General features: G+C 46.1%; 1 protein-coding gene across 5 annotated transcripts in view; it reads right to left on the minus strand.

The window, feature by feature from the left end:
- The window catches only part of FAM135A (family with sequence similarity 135 member A), an 863,965-nt gene that overhangs the window by 33,469 nt on the left and 810,223 nt on the right, over positions 1-20,273 (minus strand). The gene's annotated exons all lie outside the window — the stretch shown is intronic.

Consider the following 20,273-nt stretch of genomic DNA (forward strand, 5'->3'; position numbering starts at 1 on the left):
ATGCAAAGGAAAAATATCCTAAATGACTAGGGAATTGAGGTTATTTTCTACCTAGGGGAAAGATACCCGCACCCGCTACCTTGGAATGTTCTTCAAAAAAAGAAAGAAGTAACGCCCTGGTCTGTTTACGAGGGGCAAACGGGAAGTCCAATATCAAAGAATCTGCTAAAGAAGAGGTAGGAGAAGGGATGGCAGATGAACTACTTCTGAGATCTCAGCCAGGCAATCTTTGACAAAAGGCCATCCCCAGGATAAATGGTCCTTGCTTCCAACAGCGCTAGCCCCCAGAATATCCTCAAAAAGTTGAACGACAGCCCAGAGGTCACCTCATACACAAGGATTAGTGAGTATTTGCTCTTGGAACATAGGAGGTCTTCAATCCAACCTGGAAGATCCAGAGATTATTCAATTTCTGGGCTCTTTTGATATTGTAATTGTATGGAAATGCCTCCTTGGCATGGTTACCCCCTGACTTTTTGCCTTTGCTGATGCCAAGTTATGACTTGAAAGTGTGCTGGGACCCTGCTAACCAGGCCCCAGCACCAGTGTTCTTTCCCTAAACTGTACCATTGTCTCCACAATTGGCATAACCCTGGCACCTAGGTAAGTCCCTTGTAACTGGTACCCCTGGTACCAAGGGCCCTGATGCCAGGGAAGGTCTCTAAGGGCTGCAGCATGTCTTATGCCACCCTGGGGACCCCTCACTCAGCACATACACATTGCTTCACAGCTTGTTTGTGCTGGTGGGGAGAAAATGACTAAGTCGACATGGCACTCCCTTCAGAGTGCCATGCCAACCTCACACTGCCTGTGGCATAGGTAAGTCACCCCTCTAGCAGGCCTTACAGCCCTAAGGCAGGGTGCACTATACCACAGGTGAGGGTATAAGTGCATGAGCACTATGCCCCTACAGTGTCTAAGCCAAACCTTAGCCACTGTAAGTGCAGGGTAGTCATAAGAGTATATGGTCTGGGAGTTTGTCAAACACGAACTTCACTGCACCATAAGGGCTACACTGAAAACTGGGAAGTTTGGTATCAAACTTCTCAGCACAATAAATGCACACTGATGCCAGTGTGCAATTTATTGTAAAATACACCTAGAGGGCATCTTAGAGACGCGCCCTGAAAACATACCTGACTTCCAGTGTGGGCTGACTAGTTTTTGCCAGCCTGCCACACACCAGACATGTTGCTGGCCACATGGGGAGAGTGCCTCTGTCACTCTGTGGCCAGGAACAAAGCCTGTACTGGGTGGAGGTGCTTCTCACCTCCCCCTGCAAGAACTGTAACACCTGGCGGTGGGCCTCAAAGGCTCACCCACTTTGTTAAAGGGCCACAGGGCATCCCAGCTAGTGGAGATGCCCGCCCCTCTGGCCACTGCCCCCACTTTTGGCAGCAAGGCTGGAGGAGATAATTAGAAAAACAAGGAGGAGTCCCACACCAGTCAGGACAGCTCCTAAGGTGTCCTGAGCTGAGGTGACTCTTACTTTTAGAAATCCTCTATCTTGTGGATGGAGGATTCCCCCAATAGGATAAGGATGTGCCCCCTCCCCACAGGGAGGAGGCACAAAGAGGGTGTAGCTACCCTCAAGGACAGTCGCCATTGGCTACTGCCCTCCCAGACCTAAACACACCCCTAAATTCAGTATTTTGGGGCCCCCAGAACCAAGGAAGATAGATTCCTGCAACCTAAAGAAGAAGAAGGACTGCTGACCTGAAGCCCTGCAGTGAAGACGGAGATGACAACTGATTTGGCCCCAGCCCCACCGGCCTGTCTACTTCGACGAAAACTGCAACAGCGACGCATCCAACAGGAACCAGCGACCTCTGAAGCCTCAGAGGACTGCCCTGCATCTAAGACTAAGAAGTTCCCGAGAACAGCGGCCCTGTTCAACAAACTGCAACAAAGAAGCAACTCCAAAGACTTCACGTTTCCCACCGAAAGCGTGAGACTTTCCACTCTGCACCCGACGCCCCCGGCTCGACCTGCAGAAAACCAACACTACAGGGAGGACTCCCCGGCGACTGCAAGCCCGTGAGTAGCCAGAGTTGACCCCCTTGAGCCCCCACAGCGATGCCTGCAGAGGAAATCCAGAGGGTCCCCCGGACCGCGACTGCCTGTAACAAGGGACCTGACACCTGGAACCAACACTGCACCCGCAGCCCCCAGAACCTGAAGGAACCGAACTCCAGTGCAGGAGAGACCCCCAGGCGACCCTCTGCCTAGCCCAGGTGGTGGCTACCCCGAGGAGCCCCCCCCTGTGCCTGCCTGCATTGTTGAAGAGACCCCCGGGTCTCCCCATTGCTTTCTACACAAAACCCGACGCCTGTTTGCACTCTGCACCCGGCCGCCCCTGTGCCGCTGAGGGTGTACTTTCTGTGCCTGCTTGTGTCCCCCCGGTGCCCTACAAAACCCCCCTGGTCTGCCCTCCGAGGACGCGGGTACTTACCTGCTGGCAGACTGGAACCGGGGCACCCCTGTTTCCATTGAAGCCTATGTGTTTTGGGCACCTCTTTGACCTCTGCACCTGACCGGCCCTGAGCTGCTGGTGTGGTAACTTTGGGGTTGCCTTGAACCCCCAACGGTGGGCTACCTTAGACCCAACTTTTAACCCTGTAAGTGTTCTACTTACCTGTGAACTTAACATTTACTTACCTCCCCAGGAACTGTTGATTTTTGCACTGTGTCCACTTTTAAAATAGCTTTTTGCCATTTTTGCCAAAACTGTACATGCTATTGTGATTATTCAAAGTTCCTAGAATACCTGAGTGAAATACCTTTCATTTTAAGTGTTACTTGTAAATCTTGAACCTGTGGTTCTTAAAATAAACTAAGAAAATATATTTTCCAATATAAAAAAACCTATTGGCCTGGAATCAGTCTTTGAGTGTGTGATCCTCATTTATTGCCTGTGTGTGTACAACAAATGATTAACACTACCCTCTGATAAGCCTACTGCTCGACCACACTACCACAAAATAGAGCATTAGAATTATCTCTTTTTTTGCCACTATCTTACCTCTAAGGGGAACCCTTGTACTCTGTGCACACTAGTTCTTACTTTGAAATAGTATATATAGAGCCAACTTACTACATAGGTGGATCAGCGGTGGGGTACAAGACTTTGTATTTGCTGGACTACTCAGCCAATACCTGATCACACAACAAAATTCCAAAAATTGTCATTAGAAACAGATTTTTGAAATTTGAGCTATTTTTCTAAAGTTTTAAAATTCCTACTAGGGCGTTGTGTTAGTCCCTGTTAGCATTTCTTTTAGAATGTAAAAGTTTTGTAAAAGTTTGGATTAAGTTCTAGAGATAGTTTTAGATTCTTAAAAAGTATCCTAACTTTTAGAGAAATAATGTCTAGTGCAGAAGAGATGGTGGTGGAGCTCAACCTCACCCCTTACCTGCATCTTAGGATGTCAGAGTTAAGGATTCTCTGTAAAATTAAAAAGATAAAAACTGGATCAAACTCTACCAAAGTACAGCTCCAGGAGCTCTTGGCAGAGTTTTCTAGAGACAACCCCTCTGAAGGTAACCTTACAGAGGAGAGGAGGAAGCTAGTGACGTGGAGACCCATTTCCCCCCTCCAGTCCTAGTTAGGGAGACCAGGGTTCCTCCAACCCTGACTCCAGAAGTGATAGTCAGAGGTGCTGCTTCTCCCACAGGGGATTCCAACAGCTCTGAAAGCATTGAGAGCAGCCTCAATTTATATGACCTCCTGTTAGCCAGGATAGCCAAAAGATTGGCTTTGGAGAAACAGCTCCTAGCCATAGAAAGGGAAAATCAAGAGATGGGCTTAGCTCCCATCAATGGTGGCAGCAACTTAAATAGGGTCAGAGATACTACTGACATGCTAAAAATCCCCAAAGGGATTGTAACAAAATATGAAGATGGTGATGACATCACCAAAGGGTTCATAGCTTTTGAGAGGGTTTGTGCAACCAGAAAAGTAAACAGATCTCACTGGGGAGCTCTCCTTTTGGGAAATGTTCACTGGAAAGTGTAGGGATAGGCTCCTCACACTCTCTGGAAAAGATGCAGAATCCTGACCTCATGAAGGCTACCCTAATTGAGGGCTTTGGATTCTCAACTGAGGAGTACAGGATTAGGTTCAGGGGGGCTCAAAAATCCTCGAGCCAGACCTGGGTTGATTTTGTTGACTTCTCAGTCAAAACACTGGATGGTTGGATTAATGGCAGTGGTGTAAATGATTATGAAGGGTGTACAATCTGTTTATGAAAGAACACCTTTTAAGTAATTTTTCAAGGATAAACTGCATCAGCATCTGGTAGACCTAGGTCCAATTTCTCCCTAAGAATTGGGAAAGAAGGCAGACCATTGGGTCAAGACTAGGGTGACCAAGACTTCCACAGGGGGGTGACCAAAAGAAAGGGGTCACAAAGACTCCCCAGAAGAGTGTTGAGACATCCAAGGGAAAAAGTAAAGAGTCTTCTACAGGGCCCCAAAAACCTGCTCAGGAGGGAGGGTCCAAAGCCTCTTCACAATCCTCATTTGGGTACAGGGTTAAAAACTTTGATCCCAAAAAGGCCTGGTGTCGTAGCTGTAATAAGCAGGGACACCAACCTGGAGACAAGGCCTGTTCCAAGAAAGGTTCCACTTCTACTACTACTCCAGTTAGCACTGGAATAGCCAGTCTCCAGGTGGGATCAACAGTGTGCCCAGAGCAAATCAGGGTCCACACTGAAGCTACATTAGTCTCTGAGGGTGGGGTGGACTTAGCCACACTAGCTGCTTGGCCCCCTAATATGTAAAAATACAGGCAGCAACTCTTTATTAATGGGACTATTGTAGAAGCCCTGAGGGATACAGGTGCCAGTGTCACAATGGTGACAGACAAACTGGTTTCCCCAGGACAATACCTGACTGGACAAACGTATCCAGTCACCAACGCTGACAATCAGACTCAAGTACATCCCATGGCTATGGTAACTTTAGAATGGGGAGGGGTCACTGGTCTGAAACAGGTGGTAGTCTCCTCTGCTATCCCAGTAGACTGTTTGCTTGGAAATGACCTGGACTCAAAACCCATGCAGCCATGCTGGGTATCTCTGAACTGGTGTGTGTCAAGACAAGGGCACAGTGCAAGGCTCAGGGTGAAAAAGAGGTGTTGGAGTCTGGAATAATGGGCCAACCCTCCAAGAGAAAAAGAAAGAAGACTGGGGAACCAGCTTCAACACAGCAAAAGAAAAAGAACCTCTCTTCTCAGGAAGAAGTTCTATCCTCTGAGGGAACTGAGCCTATGGAGTTGCTCATGGGGACCCACAAGGGAACAGCTGTGTAAGGGGCAAGAAACCTGTCCCTCTCTTGAAAGCCTTAGTCAGCAAGCTGCTGAGGAAACAAAAGGAAAGGTCAGTGGAACCCACGGGGTCTATTGGGAAGATGGACTCCTTTACACTGAGGCAAGAGATCCCAAACCTGGTGCCACTAGGAGAGTGGTAGTGCCTCAGGTGTTTAGGGAGTTAATTCTGACCTTAGCCCATGACATTTCACATGCTGGGCATTTGGGACAAACCACGACATGGGAGAGGTTAGTCAACCATTTCTATTGGCCCAACATGTCCCAGAAAGTAAAGAAGTTTTGTGCCTCTTGTGCCACCTGTCAAGCCAGTGGTAAGACAGGTGGACATCCAAAGGCCCCCCTCATTCCACTTCCAGTGGTGGGGGTCCCCTTTGAAAGAGTGGGAGTGGACATAATGGGTCCACTTGAACCTCCCAAGGCCTCAGGGAATCAGTATATCCTAGTAGTAGTGGATCGTGCTACTAGGTACACCCTGAAGCAATTCCCCTTAGGTCCACTACTGCCCCTGCAGTAGCCAAAGCACTCACTTGTATCTTTACCAGAGTGGGATTTCCTAAGGAGGTCGTTTCTGACAGAGGTACCAACTTCATGTCAGCATACCTTAAACACATGTGGAATGAGTGTGGGGTGACTTACAAGCTCACCACACCATACCATCCACAAACCAATGGTCTTGTTGAAAGGTTTAACAAGACATTGAAGTGCATGATCATGGGGCTCCCTGAAAAGCTCATAAGGAGATGGGATGTCCTCTTGCCATGTCTGCTTTTCGCCTATAGAGAGTTGCCTCAGAAGGGAGTAGGGTTTTCCCACTTTGAACTTCTGTTTGGCCATCCTGTCAGGGGACCACTAGCTCTTGTGAAAGAAGGCTGGGAGAGACCTCTTCATGAGCCTAAGCAAGATATAGTGGACTATGTACTAGGCCTACGTTCCAGGATGGCAGAGTACATGGAAAAGGCAAGTAAAAACCTTGAGGCCAGCCAACAGCTCCAGAAGATGTGGTATGACCAAAAGGCTGCAATGGTTGAGTTTCAGCCAGGGCAGAAAGTCTGGGTTCTGGGAGCCTGTGGCTCCCAGGGCACTCCAGGACAGATGGAGTGGCCCTTACCCAGTACTAGAGAAAGAGAGTCAGGTAACCTACCTGGTAGACCTAGGCACTAGCAGGACCCCCAAAAGGGTGATCCATGTGAACCGCCTCAAACTCTTTCATGACAGGGCAGATGTAAACATGTTAATGGTTACAGATGAGGACCAGGAAGCTGAGAGTGAACCTCTCCCTGATCTCCTCTCCTCGGACCCTAAAGAAGGCTCAGTAGATGGAGTGGTCTACTCAGACACCCTCTCTGGCCAACAGCAACTTGACTGTGGGAAAGTCCTACAACAGTTTGCTGAGCTCTTTTCCCTAACCCCTGGTCAGACACACCTGTGTACCCATGATGTGGACACAGGAGACAGCATGCCTGTCAAAAACAAAATCTTTAGACAGTCTGACCAAGTTAAGGAAAGCATCAAAGTGGAAGTCCACAAGATGCTGGAATTGGGAGTCATTGGGGTTGCCTTAAACCCCCAATGGTGGGCTACCTTGGACCCAACGTTGAACCCTGTAAGTGTTCTACTTACCTGTGAATCTAACATTTACTTACCTCCCCCAGGAACTGTTGATTTTTGCACTAAGTGTCCACTTTTAAAATAGCTTATTGCCATTTTTGCCAAAACTGTACATGCTATCGTGATTATTCAAAGTTCCTAGAATACCTGAGTGAAATACCTTTCATTTGAAGTATTACTTGTAAATCTTGAACCTGTGGTTCTTAAAATAAACTAAGAAAATATATTTTCCAATATAAAACAAACTATTGGCCTGGAATCAGTCTTTGAGTGTGTGATCCTCATTTATTGCCTGTGTGTGTACAACAAATGCTTAACACTACCCTCTGATAAGCCTACTGCTCGACCACACTACCACAAAATAGAGCATTAGAATTATCTCTTTTTTTTGCCACTATCTTACCTCTAAGGGGAACCCTTGGACTCTGTGCACACTATTTCTTACTTTGAAATAGTATATATACAAAGCCAACTTCCTACAGTAATGCTGCAGGAAACATGGGCACTTAAAAGTTACCCTTTAATTGGTTACGAGGAATTCAACAATCCAGCAGTGAAACACAACACGTTTGGGAGGACAAAAGGAGGTTTAGCAACTTACATCAGCACCAGACTTATGGCTAAGCTGTCAGGACCGCAGAGGGGAGATCCACCGCTCCTGCTGGTTCGCCTGGACGGCTGGGGAAAAAAATATACGCGATCCTCTGATTCTGATTAATGTTTATGTCAATCCTAAAAAGAAAATGTTGGAAGCCAATAGTCTCCTAGAACATCTGGTCCACATAAAAAATTCTTCCAAGTCTGCCTATTGGCTTGTTTTCAGGAGACTTTAATCTTATTTATTTTGCTCACCAAGTGAGGACCATGTGCAAAGCGTTCCCAGTGCCCATCCAAAATTTGCCTTCCCAGAGAGAGAAAATTGGTGATAAGTTAATTAAGAGCTGTGAGTTAGCAGGCCTCTTTGCATTGAATGGGTGGTTTCCGTTGGATACACCGCCTGCTTGGACAAGCGCCTCGGAAAAGGTGGTTTCATATCTAGACTATACCCTGGCAAATGCTCCCTTATTTACATTTGTGAGTGATTTTAGAATTCAAGAACATCCAGGAAGCGACCATAATCCTCAAATAATCATAGCCAAGAGTAAAACATGTATCCAGGAAGAAACAAATCTCCTTAATGGGGAGCTCCGCTCCGAAAACTTAAATCGACTGAAATGGAGTTTGCATTCGGTCAAAGCACAAGTGGAGGAAGCGACAGTGATCCTGGGAAACATGGCCAACAAATCTTTAAATGAAGTCGCCTCATGGGAATCATTCTTAAAAAAATCGTATTAACCAATCTTCTCCGAAAGGTAGGTCTAGGGGTGCATTCTTGGGGCACATTAACAGAATACGTATGCCACGAGCAGTACAGCTGAGGAAATCAGTGATGAATAGGCTCCTGAGGCAACTACAGAAACATCCCGAAGATGGAACAATCCTAAAAACCCTACGGAAGGAAAGGAAACTTCTAAAAAGGGACATTTGGATCTTTAAAAAATCAAAGCAGGAAACACTGTAGGCAAAATTACATTATGCATCAGCATCTGCAAATTCTAGATGCTTGTGGAGATTAGTCAACAACACTGAAAAAGCACGAGGGCCGGCAACAATGCAAATATAAATAAATGAGGAGCCATAGGTGGGAAAATTGAAATCCCACTTCAAGGAGTCATCCTCGGCAGAGGCCGGTCCAGACCAATGGGAGATGGGAGCCAGTGGGTATGAGGTCCAGCAGCCCATTATGTTGACTCCACTCAAAATAACCAAGATAACAGAAAAATCACGCCCAGACTGCGCACCAGGATTACCCCAGGCCCTGTTTAAACAACTTACAAGATGGGCTGCTTTCTTTACTGTAGAGTTTAACTATACCCTAGGAACAGGTACTGTTCAGGACAGCTGGAAGGGCTCAATACTCCATCCTATTTATAAGGGAGGGAAGGCCTCCCTGCCATCTAACTATCGTCTAATTGCCCTTTTGGATGTGGACCTTAAATACTTTTCCATAGAAATTTTGCAGGACCTAGAACGGTGGGCCTCGGATAGTGGTAGGCTCCCCATTAACCAAACAGGTTTTACCAAGAAGCAGGAGCCGCTTAACCAACCTTATGGCATTAAGTTTGATAATTAGTAGAGCAAAGGCTACAGGGATGCCTCTCTATATGTATTTTGTAGAATTTCAAGCCGCATTTGACTGTGTTCCTCAAGACAAATTGTGGGCAAAATTACAGTAGTGGGGGTTAACAGCAGACTTACTGAATGCCATTATTATGCTCTACTCGAATACCTGGGTAAAAATCTAACTTGGGGACGGTTCCTATTTATCCAGGCCTATCAAGACCAAGGCTGGCCTAAAGCAGGGCTGTGTGTTAGCTCCACTTCTTTTCAACTTTCATATATCAGACCTATCTCCAGTTTTCGATAACCAGCCAGCCGACCCCACCGACCCTTGGCAGTCGCCAAATATCTAACCTACTTTATGCAGATGATCTGTTTTTGTTTAGCAACTCTAGAGTAGGCTTAAAGAAACTTCTGAATAGTTTAGGAGGATATGTGCTGGCCAATGATCTGTAAATAAATCAAGGCAAAATGAAAATATTTCCCCTCAACCGTAAACCCACTTTACACCATAAGTGGCATCTGATCGGGCAGTATGAGAGGGATCTGAATGGGCAGTATATTGAGGAAGTGGCAAAATACACATATCTGGGGGTCAGGATTGACTCAAAAGGTATGTTTACAGGCCATAGAGAAGTTATCAGGGAGAAGGCCCAAGTTTTAAATCGTGCTTTTGGAAACCTAGCAAAGTCAATCCTTGGCTGCCCTCTTCCGCCAATGGCCATGGTTTTGAGAGCTAAATTACTCCCGACACTTTCCTACGGGACAGAAATAATGAGGGGGCAGAGGAGGCCCTGTTAGATAAGTTACAAGTTAAATTGTATAAACAAGTTTTTAGATTATCCAGATCGGCCTCCCCGGCCCAAGTTAGACTAGCATTTTCCTTAGTAAAGCAATCACTGGCCAGGCCGGCAGCATTTATCAAGGGCTGCTACAAATTACGTCTTGCCACTGAAGGGACCCTATACAATTTAGTCTGGCAGGAAATTAACCATGACAGAGGTAACAGTAGTTTCAAGGAGCACTTGAAAAAAAAAGCTGGAACTTGGTGACTTATGGGGTAATTCATTGCCTGTCCCACTCTTTAGGAAAGCAGTAAATAAAACTGTTGAAATTTTAAGCAGGCTAGAAGATATGGAGGACCTATCTAAATGGTCACACAGATGGTTTGTCATACATTCATATAAACTAGGTAAAGAATCATCCATCCTGTCTGTTCCTCTATCCCAGAAAATCAAACAGAGCCTTTTGCAATTAAGATTGGGAGATCTTCTAAACCTTGATTTCCTACCTAAATGTAAAAAGAAGGCTGGGACATATCCGCAGGATTGTAGGCTATGCCATCAGAGTAGGTAGACGCTGACCCATGTGGTCTGTATATGTCCAGTCCTGGTAAGCCAGAGAAGGGAACTACTGAGAAGGGAATTTAATGCCCCAGAAGTCCTGTAGGCCAGCTGTTGTGATAGCACCTGACTCAAGCAATGAAATGTTAAATATTAGACTAGTTCAGTTCCTGAGAATTTCTGCCTCTCTGGTTGCCTCACTCCGATCCCTTTAATAAAGGAGAGGGGGTCGTTCTTACAAACATTTTCACCTTAGTTTTTAGGTTTCCTGCCCAGCAAACCTCTTACATGTCAAGGTAAACAAGGGATTTAGATACTTTCAAGATAAAATTGAGTAAAAGTGGGGGAAGTAACCCACCTAACACCTGTTCCCAGCCCCTTAGGCATTTTGAAGCAATTAAGCGAGGGCTAGGTTGTACTTTCATCAATATTGTCACGGCGTATCGGGTCTTTTACTATGATGCTGTTCTTTTTACAATGGTGTTTTATTGTTGGGTGCTGCTTGTTATCTTTGTACTGCACTTTATTAATGTTAACATAACAGTCTTGCTTGCCAATGGTAAGGTTCTAAAGAATGTAAGGGTGGGTCATTGGGCAAGAATATTTATGGTGCTGACAAATAGGCCTGCCCCCTCACGGACAAAATGAGATACAGTTGGAAAGCATTCTGGTTAATGTAATAATGTGAAGGACAGGATGATCTTCACCTAAGAACTGTGCCCAGGTTTTATGCACTTTTATTATGAGGTTTTCTTATTATGATAGTATTTTACGTCTTCGTATGTGTATGTTTATTTGACACTTTTGCACTTGAACTTTATCTAGCATAATAGTTTTGTATGTTAATTGCGAGGACTTAAAGATGGCTATGGGCAAGAATACTTTCGGTACTGTTAACCTGGTCGGTCTCTTTTTAGATGTTTTATGTTTTTTATTAACAAATGAAGTATTTTTTCACTCTACTGCATGGTGAAAAAAGTGTGCATTTCCCTGGAAAATTACTGTCAGTTGCTCTGGATACAGCAGCAAGTCCTGGAGTTGTAATGCTCTCAGCTTTTGTTTGATGCTTAGCAAAGATTTGCACTGCTCCTGCATCTGTTTTGTGTAGTCCAGGTAAATGGCTATTTAGCTGTTTCTGAAGAGTGGATAACCTGCTCACGGGTACCTCGAAGGATACTGTCCCTGTCACAGTAGTTTAAGATTTTGGTAATGAAGGCCCCAGGAGAGGACCAGGGCGGCTGGGGGATTGGGTTTTTTTGGGGGGAAGAGTGGGGGCAACAACCTATGCACTCTCTCCACAATGAATATTCTGACAGGCCCCGTGGCTTAAGCTCTGTCTGCACCCAGTCATCTAGGAACATTTTGGTGGAGGACTCTTTTGCCCTCTACGGGACCCTCAATATGCAGATGTTGCTTCGGCGGGAGTGAGCCACTGCATCCTTGATGCAACATCTTCCCTGTGACTGTAGTCTTCTGAGCCATTTCACGCTTAGCAAAGATTTGCACTGCTCCTGCATCTGTTTTGTGTAGTCCAGGTAAATGGCTATTTAGCTGTTTCTGAAGAGTGGATAACCTGCTCACGGGTACCTCGAAGGATACTGTCCCTGTCACAGTAGTTTAAGATTTTGGTAATGAAGGCCCCAGGAGAGGACCAGGGCGGCTGGGGGATTGGGTTTTTTTGGGGGGGAAGAGTGGGGGCAACAACCTATGCACTCTCTCCACAATGAATATTCTGACAGGCCCCGTGGCTTAAGCTCTGTCTGCACCCAGTCATCTAGGAACATTTTGGTGGAGGACTCTTTTGCCTTCTACGGGACCCTCAATATGCAGATGTTGCTTCAGCGGGAGTGAGCCACTGCATCCTTGATGCAACATCTTCCCTGTGACTGTAGTCTTCTGAGCCATTTCACGCTTGAGGGACGCTACTTCACCCTGCAGCTCTTCAAATGTGCCGTCACCAGTTGTGACTTTGTCCACAACCTTTTTCCGACCCGGATTAACATCAATAGATACTGAGCCTCATTATGACCCTGGCTGCCGGTGGTAAGCTGGTGGTAACACCGCCAAGAGGCTGCCGGTGTTCCGCCAGCTATTATGACCGTGGCGCCATAGCCACGGCCATACCACCGGTCCCTCCACAATACAGCAAGGACCGCTGCCCTGGGGATTATGAGTCCCCGCCCACCAGACTGGTCACGGCGGTAAACACCGCCATGGAAAGGCTGGTGGTAAGGGGGACTTGGGGTGCCCCTGGGGTCCCCTGCACTGCCCATGCACCTGACATGGGCAGTGCAGGGGCCCCAGCCACAGCCCCATCGAGCATTTCACTGTCCAAATTTCGGGCAGTGAAATGCGTGACAGGTGCTACTGCACCCGCTGCACATCAGCATTGCCGCCGGCTCTATTACGAGCCGGCAGCAATGTTCATGTGACTTTTCCGCTGGCCCAGCGGAAAAGTTGTAATAGGGAGACAGAAATACCACCGGCACTGGCGGTATTCTGGCTCCCGCAGCCTCGGTGGTCTTTTGAAAAGACCGCTGAGGTTGTAATGAGGGCCATTGTCTCCATTTTGTGTTCAAGCACAGTCCAGAGACCCGGAATAGCTGCCAACAGTTCAACCCTTGATGACTCTTGGTCCCCATCTGGCAAGCCCTCCGCAATGTCCACCTTTCCCACCGCGTTAATCTCTGGGCTGGCTATTACAAAGTGGTATAGTGAGTGATGGTATTCACAGTGTGTGAGCACGCGGGTCTGTGCTTACCCATCATTTACACCCGGGGCAGCAGTCAAGCCCCTCCAGCCGGCAGTATTTGGGGTTGTCCCGGCTGCCTGGCCCTCCGGTCACAAGGCACTGATGTTGGCGATGCTACTTTCTCGCTGCGCAAGGCCATGGAGTATGTCGGGCTCCTGGGGTCAGTCACACCCAGTCATTGGCACAAGCGCCTCACATTTGCTTCTGCACCTCACGCGTAGTGAGTCATTTCTTCACTAGTGAGTCAGTAAATCCAGGAGTGCGGGGCGAGGCACTCCAGATTATGAAGGATGGTGCCACACTGCTACTGGCAAACAGACCCTGGTATCCAGGGACCGCCCTGTGACAGGCTCCATGTGCCAACAGTCCACATCATTTCAGGTAGTGGGTCTCCTCTCCAGCTGCGCCCCCTGCCAAGGTGGAATGATTCTCTTCTCCAGTCACCCGGGACTCCTCAGTCAGAGGTGCACCTCCAACAGTCTGGGTCCCAGAATATCACAGGTAAGCCCCAGGGGCCAGCAGGGGACCACCCACCCCTCCACCCAAGTTATGCAGCCCCCCCCATGCTTGGATTTGCTGTTCTGATTTGGATGCACCATGGGGGGCGTCAAGGTCTCCAGTTTTGGCTTTGATTAGGCCCGCTGACTGCTTTCATGGTGTGCTGCTGCTGTTTCCTGGCCAGGTGGGGGGTCAACACGGAGCTGGCCAACCTCCCCGAGGTCTGCCCTAGCACTCCTCCAGCTCCCCCGCACCGGGTGCAGTTGTCCGTTATATAGGCCCAGGGGGCCCCAAAGCAATTACCTCCAACTCTGGTCTGGCATTGCCGCCACTCCAACTCTCACTCAGCTCTCTCTGAACCAGCAGCATGCCAAAGGCAGGCCACACCATCAGCCCCAGCTGCCGCCCTTGGATGGGTACACTTTCACCAGGGCTTCTTCAGGCTGGCAGCCCACCAGACTATCGTCACACCGATCTGGTGCAATTGTCAGCGGTGCTGCGGGGCGAGCAACAGCGCGGCCCAAGCCCTGACAAGGCCTCAAACTCAGCCACCACCATGTGTCTTTCCCAGCCGTTGGGATCCCTGTCTACAGCAGGCAACACATTCTCCAGGGTCTTCTACGTGCCTGCAGCCTTTCTGGGAGGTGGTGTGCATGGGTTAAAAGCAGAATTAGTCTTGATCTTTTGCCGGGCTAGCTGGGAGCTCACAGGCTCATTTCCTGTCGGCCATGTTGCCAGGCCACGCACCTTCCAAGCATTAGGCTTCTTAAGAGGTGGCGTTAAGTGTCCTGCGTTAGGGGGAAGAACAACAAGGCTGGAGGGGGTGTTTGTTGAAATGTTATGATGAGTTGTATGGATTGCTGCCTCATTTGCTAAAATAATTTGTTAATTTATTACTTGAGAATAGGCTCCTTGTGGGTTTGTTTATTGGGCTGCAGCTTTGAGATGGAGTCATCTCTTTAAAAAGGAAAAGTCTGAGGTTTCTTTACCATATAGGTGGAAGAATTACAACGGAGCACTTTGCAGCATCTTATGTGTCTTTAGATGTCTTTTAACTTCTTGGTACTACTGGCCCTCTTACAAACCACTAGACTGACATTGCCTCCTTGGTGGGTGACGTACTAACACCCCGCTTCACCTTGCATGCTCCTCCGCCAAGGTTCTCCTACCACCCTGCTACAAGTCCAAGTGTCCCTGCCTGCTAGCACCCTAGCTGGGTAGAGTGCACTAGTTCTCACTATGGTAGTGTGGCCGGTAGGCAAGTAGCAGAGCCATGAGTCATGGGGCCTGATTTTCCCCAGGGCAAAATGCACCTGCTGCTTCCGCAACTGGGGTAGGTTTAGATTTTTACAGGTCTTGTAAAACTGCTCTTTGAAATTCAAGGGGAGGAGAGAACCATAATGCAGCTTGCTCACCTTCCCTGTCTCCACACACATGCTTGATTACTCAATGCCTCAGCTGCTCGGTCACTCCAGAGTCCAGCTGATACGGCAGCCCTTCGTGCTGTTGCACCAGCTGTGCCACTCTGCCTCAGTCACGGCTCAAAGGTACGGCTCCTGCCCGGGAAGGGGGCAATTTGAATATATAGTTTGATGTTTGTCCTTTGGCTCAGCCTGGGAGGAGGTGGAGCTGGTGGAACAAATGATGGTGCCACAAAGTGAGGAGGAGATAGAAACACTTTCTCAAACACTTCAACCTGAAGTGTCAGGGGTCCAGCCTGAGCATTTTGTGAGACAGAGGAAGGTCAATAGGAGACCAGGAGACCGAGGCAGCCAGGATCTGGGAAAGCAGTGGACGATTCTCCTGTTAAGGGCTGTGCCACCTAGCAAACCTTCAACACAACTCAGATGCTGACCTTCACAATATTAATAACCACATGAAACAGGTTCAGGGTCGGACTGGGACAGAAAATTGTCCCAGGCACCAGAATAAGATTATATTAGTGATTTACCATGTTTGCAAATTGGGGCAGTTTTGAACTTGTAAAGACACGCTGTATAAGTGTGTTGCTAGGTATGGAAAACTATGTTGATTTAAGCATGATGTAAGCAATGTTAGTTTTGAGGGAAATCATCAGTTAAAACCATTCCAGAAGACCATAAAACCAGCTCATACACCCAACTACCAGACTAGCCTGTCGGGCACGGCCCGATTGCCCAATATGCCAGGCTAGTCCAATTCCAAGAAGGTTCATAGTGGTGGCAGGAATGAAGGAGAACTTTGTACGGTAGTAACAGTCAATCTACACCTCAAGTTCTAACCATATAGAAGTGAGAGATCCATTATTTTGAAACTGATTTTGTCATTTTTACTGTTTGTGGTATGAGCGTTCCGCTGGATGACCACATTACTAATTCCAATTTGCTAGTTCAAAGTGCAACAAATGAATATAGACCATCAATTGGTGGCACACTGTTAAAATAACATTGAAGATTGTATGCAGTGAAATAGTGATACCAGTTCCATCCCAATATTTAGCAGCTCTCTGGAGGCCCTAGAGACATTTGAATCCGTTAAAGAACATAGAAGTTATATTTCAATAATATCTCAACCATAAGGACCTGGGACATTAACCTGGTACTATGGAACTGCAAATTTGAAAAACAGTTGAAAAGTACTTCTGTTGTCAGATTGGGTTAAAAAATACTTCGGTCTTACAATAAACAGTTATATTTGGTTTGATAACTGCAAAGTCTTTACTCGCCTGCTGTCAAATGCGGGACCTCCGACAACATATAACAGGAAGATTGCTGCACTGGTTGCCAATAAAAAGAAAATGGCTTGGTCTCGAAACCTGGGTCTCATTACCAATTTCCAATGCCAAGCACTGAAAATTCTAAAATCCCAGGTCAGCTCTTAAATCTACCAAAATGGACTTATAGTTTAAAAGCATAACCGATGCTGTGCAAGCATGGCTAAATAAGAAAAAAGAGGACTACTGTGTCATTACGTTAGTGCATGCAGCATGCACCTGTGTCTACAAAATGACACAGCCACTTTTTTTCCTTTATTTGCTGATGCAACTCAGACTGGCAAATGAAAAATAAAAGCATGTAGAAGTGTTCTTTTTTTCCCTTAAAGTGGATGGGAGAAGCAACATGGAGTGAAAAGCAAGTTGAGAGGCGAAGAAGCAACACAGGGAGCCGGAAGCCACATGGAGGGTGCAGGTTGGTGTTGGGGCAAGGGGAACAACATGGAGGGTGCTGAAACAACATGGATGATGCCGTGTAAGTAGACGGGAAAGAAGGCTGGAGACATGGACCTCTGGGGGCGTGGGAGAAACGAAAACAGGAGTGAGGCTGAGGGCAGCATGGTGATGGGATGGGGAAGAAACACACAAGTGAGAAAGCAATGCAGGCACGGGATCTCATCACTGAGGGAGGCACACTAGGAAGACAGTTGGAAAACACACATACTCTTAAACAAAAATAAAGAAAAAAAAGAAGAGCCTGAAAAAGCGAGCAGTGTATTAATGCGTCCATGGGAAAGACAAACACAAGAATGATCACAAACTCAGGGTCACAAAAGAAATCTACAAAAACTTTTCGTTGTAAGGCCTCACAGAGCAATTACAACCCCTAGCGATTCTTGCAATCTGAAATGTTATGATGCATTCATAAAAAAAAGTCCTGTTCCTGCTGAAGACCCAATCTAAAAATGGGAATAGAGGACAACTTCCTGGGCTGGGTTGACTCTGAATGTTGTCAGCTGAGGAAGGCTCCTAATAAGATGCACAGCCAATCAATTAAAAGTAGCAATGATTAAATTTATTGTAATAGAATTTTGCTATAAAAGAAGTATTTCCTAATAAAGGAAAAGAAGCGCAGGTTAATGAACACTATTGGGAACACCACTGGGATTTAATGAAACAAGCTATCACACAGGGCAACCTACTCATCTTTTTGGTGACTGATTAATTTGGAATTAATTGTTTCTCTATGTAACCTTGAGGCCCAGATTTGTGAAATCTACTGGGTATGTTATATTTCTGATTTATGTGAATGCTCATCCTATACAGTTGAAACTACAATCAATATTGAACTCATCTTCACTAACGACCATCCCAAAAATAGGGATTTGTTGCTGACTTAATTGGCAAAATGAAATGGTCTCACGCTGGGGGGTTCTGACAGTCTCCCGGTTGCAATATATAAGGCCAACCCTTTATGGTGGATCCTTCTCAGTCAATTTTTTGGTTCTGCCTGCACAGTGCTGGTGCTGTGTTTGCGAAATCTCTTGTATAACAAAAAATACTAAAACGGGCTTAAAACGTGCCCCTTACTTACCTGAACGTACTATTCGTTGATTCAGTCGCTCTAATTTATGTGCTTCTGATTGGCCAGTATGTCGTCTGCATGTCGTCTGCTTTCACTTCTGCTCTAGCTTTGCTGCCCTTGCCTGGTGTGGAGCTTGGACCAAGTACAGCTTCCAGTCACTGGCCACAGACTTTTGTTCTTCCACTGGCTACTCTTGAGGTACTTTTTATTTTTTTTACATTTACGACAAGCAAGCTGTCTCTTTACTCCCAGTGGCCCTGCTGCCCTATGTCCATTATTTTTAAATCCCCCTGCTAATCATTGCTATTTTAAACCCTACCCGCCCTCCTCCTGCTCGCAGTTGTTTCTTGTAAATCCACTCTCGCCTTCTGTTATTTTTAATCCGCCCGCCCTTGTTTTTGACCCTCTTCCCTGCTACCTGTTTCTCACCATCCCCAATTCCTCCTGTCAACCACACCCCCATGGCCCTCCGATCCGACGCAAAAAAAAAAAAAGAACAAAGTCAAGTAGTTCTTGCAGAGCTACTTTGCTTTGTTAGTGTTTTTAGACAGTGATAGGGCTGATAAAATAGCTGTTTTGACAGTGCTGATAGAAATTGCTCTGAGGTGCTAGAGACTGGAGCTCCTGAACAGGCAGTCCAGATTATGATGAAAAAGTACTGGGACCTACTGATTCAGCGAGGTTCCAACTTCATTATGGAACATCAGCAACATTTTTACGTGCCTCTAGTCGTACCATAATCATCAGCTCTACACTTCATACTAGTGTCATCCCAATGCTTCTCAGTTGCTGTAGTTCTTGATTTACAAGCATGCAGAATTCCTAATAATTTGAATTGTCTGTGTAATATTTTTAAAGCTCAATAAAAATAACCTGTAGCTGTTCAACTCTATCTCTTCAATTCAGCCCCCTGAGACCATCATTACAATAATTTGATGCACCAAATTTCCTTTTGCAGAAGCAACTTATCCCCACTGAATTCAATTAATCATGGTCTCCAATCCCTGCAATCAAATGATTTATGTGATGCCTCGCTTTTCTCAAATTCCTACCTAATGCAATAATTAATACAAGAGCAACATCAGTGCACAGGACACAATTTCTAAATTAAATAGGCATTTCAGGATAGCGAGTTTAAAGCACTTCGGCAGGATGAGAAGCGTTAAACACAGCCAGAGCAAGGCCACAGAATCATTAACTCTTAGCCAACCGATCAACTTTCGGACAACGTTTTGTTCTCACTAAGACACTTGCTGCCTATAGCTTCCAATAACTCTGCACCATATGTGGCACCTTTCTGTTGTCGCCTGGCAGCTTGGACTTTGGGATTGGTGACAAGTAGCTATAATTAGAAGAGAAATTCTACAAGTCTAAGAACGCTCTTTGTGTTTGCCGCTAACTGACTCACTCTCACCTACGTAACTCTTTATTCTAATAGTAGAAACTTTGAGCTTTGCCAGTAATTACCCAAGTAAAATGAGTCAGAATGAAGCTGGGGCTATAACTTCTAAGCAAATTATATAGGGGGTTATTACAACTTTGGAGGAGGTGTTAATCCGTCCCAAAAGTGACGGTAAAGTGACGGATATACCACCAGCCGTATTACGAGTTCCATAGGATATAATGGACTCGTAATACGGCTGGTGGTATATCCGTCACTTTACCGTCACTTTTGGGACAGATTAACACCTCCTCCAAAGTTGTAATAACCCCCATAGTCTCTTCCGGGTGAACGTTTCAGTTTTCTAACTCCCTATCCATCATGAGAAGCAAGCTTTCCCATTTGCTTTCCCTAACTTCAATGTTTGAAGTTACCCCAAGCCGTAAGTGAGGCAGAATCAAACACATGAATCTTTTAAACATTTTTGACTGGCGGAGGACAGGTAAGTCTGGCTTTTGAGAGTATGTCACTGGCTTCTGGAAAGGTTCTACACACTACCTGACCTTTTATATTCCTTATTTGTTTTGGCCTACTAAAAATAACATAATATTTCAACCCATAATAGGAAGTCTAATTTTTTTGTCACTTAATATTAAAAAAAAATACAGGATTTGCTTATCTGTATACGCGCAGTAACACAATTAGGCAATACATTGTCCAGCCCCTTTCAGAAGGAAGGTGGTACATTGTTAGCTTTTGCCTATGTGCTCTCTCTGCGAGACTTTTGTTAGGTTTCCCCTAGAAAATGCACTTGCAGTCTCTGCGAATTCTTTGACTTGTCAATGTTTTTTTCAATGTTGCAGAGTAGCTGAGCTACTGTGCAATATGGCTTAAACTAAAAAAATAAATAAGTGTTATGACATGG

The sequence above is a fragment of the Pleurodeles waltl genome, chromosome 5 (assembly GCF_031143425.1).
Source record: "Pleurodeles waltl isolate 20211129_DDA chromosome 5, aPleWal1.hap1.20221129, whole genome shotgun sequence".
Classification (NCBI taxonomy): Eukaryota; Metazoa; Chordata; class Amphibia; order Caudata; family Salamandridae; genus Pleurodeles; species Pleurodeles waltl.